Raw genomic sequence first — 9,894 nt, forward strand, 5'->3', positions numbered from 1 at the left:
ATGAGTGGTATGAGCAGAAATACCACTCAGCTTCTTTCCCTTGCCACTCTCCTTTCCCCCCTGCCCTTCATTCTCGCCGCAAGTTCTGCACACCACCTCGCAATCTTACTAGCGCGAAGCAGGCGATCCTCACCTCTCACCACCACCACCACCACCACCACCACCACCACCACACACAGGAGAAAGAACATTACCATATAATGGATTTCTTAATGGTGTGTCCCATTTCTGATCCACCGTATGACTGTGTGTGTGTGTGTGTGTGTGTGTGTGTGTGTGTGTGTGTGTGTGTGTGTGTGTGTGTGTGTGTGTGTGTGTGTGTGTGTGTGTGTGTGTGTGTGTGTGTGTGTGTGTGTGTGGTTTCATTTCGACGCTTCCTTCTTCTTTTCCTCCTCATCATAATAATGTATAGAAAGTAATCCTCTCACTGAATGAATAAATGCAACAATGAAAGAGACAATTACCCTAACATAAACTAATAACATACCTACGCAGCCTTCTCACGTGAAACACAGACGATAAATAAACTAATAAATAAATAAAGTCATTCGCTCACCACCAAGTTCCTTCAAGCACGGTGGCAGAAAAATATTTACGAGCGGTAATAAAAATCAAGAGAGGACGGGAAGGGGTGGCAGTTTCCATCAGGTGGTGTGGTGGACAGGAAGGCAGCGAGGAGGGAAATGTGAGGCGCCAAAAGGACTGGAAATGGAGCGTGGACGGCTACTTCATGTGTGTGTGTGTGTGTGTGTGTGTGTGTGTGTGTGTGTGTGTGTGTGTGTGTGTGTGTGTGTGTGTGTGATGGGATGCGGTACTATCAGGGCTTCTCCTATAAGGCACAGAGGGCGTGAGGTCAATTAACACTATTGCATTGATGGGCGTCGCCGTGGGGTGAGGCCATTGAGCAAAGTGAGAGGCGCTGAAGACAGCGGCGTGGCAGGACAAAGTGGTGCCCGGGGATACACTTTGCCGCGCCGCCTCTTCAATCAGACTGCTATCGAGTTACCTGCCGGACCCGAGAATGTCTGGCGCGTCTTTACTTCTGATGTTTCACTGAGCCTCAAGACCACAGTATTTCCTGCCGCCTCTCCTCGACCTCGCTACTTGTAGTATTGCAGTATTCATGTCACCGTGCACGATACTTTTGTGTTCCGTGCAAGGGAAATACATGTACGTAGGCACCCGGAAGCAATGTAGGTATAAATCGGCAGCAGTCTTCCGAGGCTCAGGGTGTATAACATGTCGTGGTAGTAAAGGACATCATTGCTTTTCACGCGACAAGTTTCCATGCAAATGTTGGATCTCATTGTTTTGAATATTGGTGTAGATAGTCTACAGCAAATAAGAAACTTGGCTGATTCTCCGAACAATTAAAATTTCGGAAAAAGAGTTTGAATCCTAGAAAACAGAGGAGTAGTTCTGTTCAAACTTTGATCTCAATAAAACGGCATGAGGCACCAGTCACTCACGCGTCAGTGCAGCGGAATCTATTTAGTTAACTTGTGTATTCAAAGTGAGGTTGAGCGTATAGCATTAAATATCTGAGGAACGGAAGCGCGTCATGCATGATTTAGATATATCGAAGTTACTCATTGCGACGGATACAGGTGAGGCCAGAGTGAGGTGCTATCAGGTCCCCTCATCGCACCACCATGCACTACACTGACATCAGGACATTATTGAGTACCTTTGTATAAATCAACGTATTCTGTGGCGCACCTTACTCATCAAGTATACCCAATTATATAAATCAGTAGGTGAAGCGCGGCCTTCCCTCCATAACCAACCGTGTCCAGCGATTAACACGCACACACGACAAAGCTACACCGTTATACAGAAGAAGGATTTATGGTTTATACGGTTATTCTACACAATTATACCCTGCACGTGCTATAGTGACCTTGCCTTCCCAATTATATATAGTGAATACGCAGTAGAAGATCATCATGAAGTGTGGGCGTCATCCGGCAGGACACAAGAGAGGAGCGCTGATTTATATAGTGCAAACAAACACAGACTCCTACCCAAGACGGCCAAGACGGACAGTGTGGCGCGGGGCAATGGCCAGGCCGTTGTGGAGGACAATGAGAGCTTGGTGACGTGATCCATGGATGCGGCGCCTCTCCACATGAACCACCCGACGCAATGGCTCGGCTTCCGCTGATATGCACTCCCTTTACACCAGCGCGTATATCGACCGCCACGGGACAAAGATCTGCGTCTGTCATGCTACTGAAAGGGGCGGATATTAACCCCTTCAGTACCATGACGCGTTTCCATATTCATTCTGGTCACTATTTGATGATTTTATACAGCTTCAGAAACTTAATATGTGAGGATTAAAATAGTGAAGATTCTGACCTCAATAAACCCTTTCTAATGTAAATAGAATCGTCTAGTCGTACCTAAACTCATGGTAAAAAATGAGTCCCAGTACTGAAGGAGTTAAACTAGATTCTAAAGATACGAAAAAAAAAGGTTAGTTGTATTATGAAAAGAACGTCCATGAAAACCCTACGGTATTCTCTCTTCAATACCTGTAATTTTTGGACACTATCTTTTCACGCGAAACTCCCATTCATATTTCTGTACTGTAAAAGAAATAAGAAATAAAAATATTGTTCCGTTCTCTCACTATCCACAACTGTGTCCCCATGCAAACAATCTTTACAGCGCGAGGAAGGTTAGCGAAGGACGACTAATGCAGGTGAGGTTCAAACAATGGGCATCTCATAATACCCGGGAGCGCTGACACCTACTGGCAGCTCACGGCACACCATCAAACACGGCTCCATCGGTGAATCTTAGGCTGGGTACCATGACTTGCTTCCCCGACACGCCAGAGCTGCTCATTTCCTCACTCACCTCCCCCAAGCAAAGAGAGTGGTAGAAGAATGGAATGGACTCAGTAATCAAGTTGTAAGTGATGAGTGAGTCATTAGAGAGCTTTACAAGATTACTCATATTTATAGCTGGGGATGAGAGGTACAAGAGGTAGGTCTGTGTCCACGTGTAGAGCTGATGATTCCTTGCAACTTCCGCTATTCTTTGATGTTCTTATGCTAAAAACTCCGAATTTCTCAGTTAATGAAGGGAGTAAATACAAAGCTCAGTTTTCTCGACATAAAAATACCAAATCAACTAATGGTTCATAAAATAGGTCACCGTGGTACAGTGGAAACACGAGCACTATATGATCCGAAGGGTCTCCAAGCGCACGGGTTCGAATCCTGCCTACGGTCCGAGTGGCTTCCTTACTCAGGCTAAAGGTTCTCTAACGGGTGGGCTTACATAAATTCCTCCTCTAGCCAATAAAATTCCATTGAAAAGTCCACATGGTATAGAAGAAAATTGGAAAGGTGGATCAAATAGAAGATGAAAATATACATATCTGAATACAACTAAAAGACTTACGGTTATTTCTTGAATGGAGAAACACCTGTGCATTAAAGAAACACGTGAAAAGAACTGCTGGGAAGGCAAATTTTGAAAAGGGACAGCGATTACCGGTATATGAAAGCTTAAGAAGTGCTTGTTGCTTCCAGAGATCGTGGTGCCCCGGCCCTCAACATCCGACTACCGGTATATGAAACCTTAAGAAGTGCTTGTTGCTTCCAGAGATCGTGGTGCTACAGCCCTCACCATCCCCCGCAACTTGCCCCACCCCCACCCCTCCTCTCTGTCCCTCTCTCCGTGCCGTGCTGTGAAACTGATGTAATTATGCAGGCGTGCGGCGGTAAATGTCTCGCGTGTCTCGTAAAATGCCACTGTACATAGATAACATTTTTCATACCATATCGCGTTTCTGTCGAGGTCAGCCGGACGAAATCGCAATGTGGATAGTTAACATTCTTGCCTTCTTGTTTGCCGTATCTAAAATAAGTTACTGCTACTCCTCCTCCTCCTCCCCCTCCTCCTTCTCCTCCTCTTCCTCCTCATTCACCAATTTTTCTTCTACTGATTTCTTTCTTTTCTTTTTTGTTCCTTATTTTCTTTCTTTTTCTCTTCTCTTTCTTCTTTTTCTGTCCTCTCCTCCCCTCTTACTGCTCCATTTTTCTTTTTTTTATTTTCCTCCTCCACCTCATCCTTCTCCCTTCCTCTCTTTATTCATTTCCATATCTTCCCCTACTCCTCCTTCTCCTTCTCCTTCTGTAAACAACCATTCCCCCATAGCCACAAAATAAATCCAGACTCTCTACTCATGCATCTAACCAGCTCTGTATCCCACTGCCTCTCCTCGCTTTCTCCTCCCCAGCACGCTACCACCACCGTAATCCCTGCACAATAACACTCGAAACTTCGCCAGGAGAGAAGGAAAGAACAAGAGAATGGAGGAAAAAAATGTCCTTAGAACTTAAACGGAAAAAAGTCCATCACATTTTACGTATATTTTTCTTTCCCTCTCTCGTCTGACGCCTAAATCACTGGCCACCTGCACGTCTTTCCCTTCCGTCAATTCCACGTAAGTTAGGAAGGACTAATGACACTCGCTCTCCCTCAAACATCGTTCTAATCCCTCAATCGCGGCCTGACTTCACGTTTCATCTAATTTGCAATACAAAGGGAACTATAATTTACATTTTTCCTTCCTCCTCGCTGCTCTCCCTTCCGCACGACTCTCTCTCTCTCTCTCTCTCTCTCTCTCTCTCTCTCTCTCTCTCTCTCTCTCTCTCATCCTCGAGAAAATGTATTCGAGCGAGCCTGGCCTTCGTCTTCCTACAGTGCATGTGTTCCAGTTCACAAAAACTTGAGCTGCACATTCTTTAGTGGCGGTAATACGACGCTGTTCTCTTCGTCTTTAGTTCCTCGATACTCTAGGAACAATCCAGGGATCTCATTCACTCCAGCAGCGGTTCTTTTCGCAATTCTACGTTGTTATGTGTCAATTTTACTCGATTCCCCAGAGGTTTGCGTCCCCAGTGAGAATAAAAAGCCTTGCCTCAGGTCAGTATTTAGAAATGCTCTGCTCTCTTACCGCGATTATTTTCCAAAGTCACAGAGATGATGAGTGGGATTTTCAAGGATGTTTCTCCAGTTATTAACGTAAAAGTCTTGTCAATCTGCCTTTAGAACTGTAAAAACACCTTGAAAAACTGGTGTAAATTTAGATAAAGCCTTTTGAAATAGTGGATGTGAAGCACAGAAGTGTTTGAGAATACGACTCCTGGTGCTGATGTAACGGCTGGCTCACTCACTCTTCTGTAGTTGTAAGGACTGTGTGTGGGTTAAATCCATTATAAAACATTGGTGTGTGTGTGTGTGTGTGTGTGTGTGTGTGTGTGTGTGTGTGTGTGTGTGTGTGTGTGTGTGTGTGTGTGTGTGTGTGTGTGTGTGTGTGTGTGTGTGTGTGTGTGTGTGTGTGTGTGTGTGTGTGTGTGTGTGTGTGTGTGTGTGTGTGTGTGTGTGTGTGTGTGTGTGTGTGTGTGTGTGTGTGTGTGATTTTATATGGTTGGACCATAAAAATCCTAATTAGTGTTTTTAAAGTTGTATGTCATTATTTCTTATTGTTTTCAGGTAGGTCGATTTCATATATTTCGTGTAGATTTTGTGATTTTGTGGTCAATTAACATTTGAATTTGAATTTTGTGTAGGACCCCGGGGGATGCGTGTTAGGAGGTCAGACACACTTCAGGATTCTACATTTCCCGCTGTCCTGCTTTTGTTTGTGTGTGTGTGCTTTTATCCAATTTAGCTATCAGCATAAATAAATTCTTTTCCTTGCACTGTCTCCTCGTCAGCACCATTTCGAGTCTCCGTGTCGCTTTTTGAAACAACTACATTTCTTGGCATCATTTTGTATTCATCTCTCGCTGTTCTTGTATCATCAGCAGAGCCTCCCTGTTCTCCCTGTCAAGTCCCACCCCGCTTTGAACATTGTGATTGAATATTCTCTCTCTCTCTCTCTCTCTCTCTCTCTCTCTCTCTCTCTCTCTCTCTCTCTCTCTCTCTCTCTCTCTCTCTCTCATATATTTTTCCTGCGACTCACTAAATCTGACACGCATCTCACAAATTATAGATGATAAACTTGTGAGTGTTCCAACGTTTCAAATTTCAACTTCGCATTTTCACGCAGGAACCGGCGGCGGCGTGTGGTGACCGGCTAAACTGTTTACCTTTCCATGCACCGACGTCTCGTGCTAATAAATTACTGGCATGTAATTATACGTACGAGGCAGCAAGACCGGCAGATATATACACACTATTGGCCGTCGTGGTAATATATTCTCTCTCTCGTCCCGTTTGCAATAACATCCTCGGGGTTATGCAAGTACGCCCGCCACGTCAAATATTTCACGAGGCAGGAGTTTGAAAATATATGTTCCGTAAGCGAGTTTTTATCTTGTAAACGTAAACAACTTAATTAATGGTAATCGTTACGCAAACATCTGATTTTTTTCCTTTTTCTTTCCGAACTATTATAGATGTCAATTAAATGTGACTGTACACACACACACACACACACACACACACACACACACACACACACACACACACACACACACACACACACAGAGAGAGAGAGAGAGAGAGAGAGAGAGAGAGAGAGAGAGAGAGAGAGAGAGAGAGAGAGAGAGAGAGAGAGAGAGAGAGAGAGAGAGAGAGAGAGTGTGTGTGTGTGTGTGTGTGTGTGTGTGTGTGTGTGTGTGTGTGTGTGTGTGTGTGTGTGTGTGTGTGTGTGTGTGTGTGTGTGTGTGTGTGTGTGTGTGTGTGTGTGTGTGTGTGTTACAGAGGCGTCACCTGCATCGCCCTTCCTCAGTTATGACAAGAATAATACGTACAAGGAAACTTCATTAGAAATTCATGCAGGTAAGACAACTTTATGGGGATCATGAAGGGGACAAGGCTGTGTGTGTGTGTGTGTGTGTGTGTGTGTGTGTGTGTGTGTGTGTGTGTGTGTGTGTGTGTGTGTGTGTGTGTGTGTGTGTGTGTGTGTGTGTGTGTGTGTGTGTGTGTAGCTATGGAGATCATATGCGTAAATCCCAGCAGATGTTCAGCTTAAGAGCCACACGTCAAGCTTCACGTCCCTTGCAGCCACCTCCCTCACTCCCACCCTCCGTACTACCTCTTTCTCCCCCACACCCTCCAAGACGACCCTTGACCGCCGCTATCCCCTGCCAGGCACTCCACCGTCAGGAAAGTGCAGTTCTGTAGCATGATCCGCGGTGCCATATGACCAAGTTGTTGTAGCGCCATATTCTTTTCCCATCAGTCAATAAATAAGTCAATCAATTAATGAGTCACGCAGTTCGAGCTCCATATACAGCATTACACTAACAGCTTATTTGCTTAGAAACGCTACATTTAGCAGATGGACATGCACTAAACTAATGCTACAATGCACTCAGGAACCCATGAAGTTCTAAGCAAGGTAATAAACAGCTGTACTTACCACAGACGTATTATTCAGGCAGAGTAAGTGTCTGGCGCCTCGATTAACCTGCATGACACTGCAGTAAGGAAAAACATATTATCTATTAATCTTATAATGAAATAGATAAGTTAGCTTACCAGTACCACTAATACTTGTAGCAGAGCATCGGAGTTCTGCGGTATTGTTCTGACACTCCTGTGCTGCACCTCAATTATTCCAAAAGATTCTAGTTGAAGATACACGGGTTTTTAAATGTGTAAATGTGTACTATTGATATTTTAACATGATTTCTAAGTTACTACAAGAAAAAAATAGTCTTGAGAACCTGCCTAATCACCTCAGTGGACTTTGAAAATAGCCGTGGTGCGAGAACAAAGTGTTTCTGAATACAAGCCGTGGTGAGAATGGAAAGAGTAACCCGCGGCCGTCACCCTTCCATCACCATGGCAAGACGGAACGCTACCAACGAGCGATCCATTTCCTTCAGCAGAAATACCTCTAATTTCACCTCAATCACCAACCTTCCTTCTTCCCTCCTCTACATCAGTATTCTTCAGCGTCAGCAAGATGATGAAAATACACTTCTCTAATATTGAAATGAATGTGGACTCCGCGGTTCGTCTTCATTTGTGGTAAACCGATATTCATTAACTTCAACGGATCGTCACGTGCTCACGCGGCGCCTACCCGGGCTGGTGGTGGTGGTGGTGGTGGTGGTGTCATGGAGCAAGGTAGGTGGAAAGATTTACCGAAGGAACGGAGAGAAATTATTATTATTTGCTTCGTCTTCAAGAATAGTACGCGTGAGAAGTATGGCAAGGCTTAAAGGGAACAGGAAGTTGGTGCTAAAATTATTAAATGTATAGATATCTAACAAGACTCCTTTGTTTTAGCATTATGAATATGAAAAGGCAGTGGCTGTGAATCCTGCTAACAATCTGCACGTAAAAATCACGTGAATAAGTGGTATACATTTAGACCCAACATGGTTCTTGAGGGAATGACTCGGTAGCCTGTTCCACCCCCACGCTATCACTATTGCCCCATTTTTCCAGTCGTCCCCTTTGTACGTATTTCATCCACAGTATATACCAAGGGTGGGAAGGCCGCTGAGGGAGAGGGTATGGAAAAAAGAGCAGGGTAACGATGGAAGTGGGGAAGCAGCAAGTGAGGGAATAGGTTTAGCAGAGGAAAGGAATCTAGTGTGGGATGGATGGCGAGTCTGCCAGGGTAAGCAAACAGTGCAGCGAATACCGTTAGTAGATTCTATTGAGGATTTTTTTCTTTTTCTTTTTTTACTATTTTCCAAGGTTTTAGCGATACTCTAACACGAATTCAGTGTCATTAATGGATAAAAACACTCATGAGGACATGAAAAATCATACCCGAGGCTCTTGAAGATAATGAACATGAGAGAACACAGAAAACACATGTTAATATACTCTAGAGCAGGGTTCGCGAAAACCAACGGGTTCAGGTGTCAGCGAAAAACATTGGTCCTCCCCGGCGGGGAATCGAACCCCGGTCTCCCGCGTGACAGGCGGGGATACTAACCACTATACTACCGAGGACTACAATTAATTTTGAAGATCATGAGCAGAAGAACACTACTACTACTAAAATAAAATATATATAAAAAATTATATTGTCGCCTCGCTCCGCCAAGAGGCAAAAGATTCCTTCAGAGCCCAGGGATTCACAGAAAGATTTCCAGGGGTACTTAGATGGCTGATTTATTAATATTCTTTGCATCACCATTGCATATTGAGTTAGGGTAAGTCACTAAATAAACATCTTTTTGGTGTCAGATTACTGGGGGTTCGGGGAAATGGTCTTATAATTCATGGGTTTCTAAATGAGAAAAGGTTGAAAACCCTGCTCTACTGGAAGCTAAGATTTTTCAGGGATATTTTCATGATTCTAGTAATAGTTTAATAAGAATTCCAAATAATAAATGTATATAGATAAATCATACCCGTGGCTTCTGAAAATAATGGGAGAACACAGTGTTTCAAAATGAGGGTCTTGGCAGGGGAGGGAACAGAAGGGAGGACAATGGACGCTCCCTTCCACGCGCCTCGTTGAAGCCAATACTGAATACCACTTTAATCAATGTAGAAGAATAAAGAGAGAAAACTGCATTGCACCTACTCTGACGCCCACACCTGAACTTTGATTGGCCGATGTTAATTAGAGGCAAGTACCATAATGACGCAATAATAACGCGGTGTCTATTACCGGTACATCCACTGATCCAATGTAGACCAGAACACCTGCAACCACCAACACCAGCATTGGACTGTATGTTCATAATCAAAATTCAACCTTCCCACGCTTTATTAATTCATTTAAACCTATTTCCTAACGTGAACTGTAATGTAGTGTCTGGAAACTAATCACAATACTTATAAAGTAAAGGAACTCAATATTGTAGGAGTCAATTTTCATTTCTTCCTTATAGAATGTAAATGCACTCTCTCAATTCGACTATATTCAAAGGCCACAGAGATAATTAGCCGGAT

General features: G+C 43.9%; 1 non-coding gene across 1 annotated transcript; it reads right to left on the reverse strand.

The window, feature by feature from the left end:
- Window positions 1-8,871: 8,871 nt before the first annotated feature.
- On the reverse strand, window positions 8,872-8,943 carry Trnad-guc. Its single transcript has one exon. It is a non-coding gene; the product is annotated as a tRNA-Asp (tRNA).
- Between the last annotated feature and the right edge of the window lie 951 nt (window positions 8,944-9,894).

Source organism: Portunus trituberculatus, chromosome 37 (genome assembly GCF_017591435.1).
Source record: "Portunus trituberculatus isolate SZX2019 chromosome 37, ASM1759143v1, whole genome shotgun sequence".
Taxonomy (NCBI): domain Eukaryota; kingdom Metazoa; phylum Arthropoda; class Malacostraca; order Decapoda; family Portunidae; genus Portunus; species Portunus trituberculatus.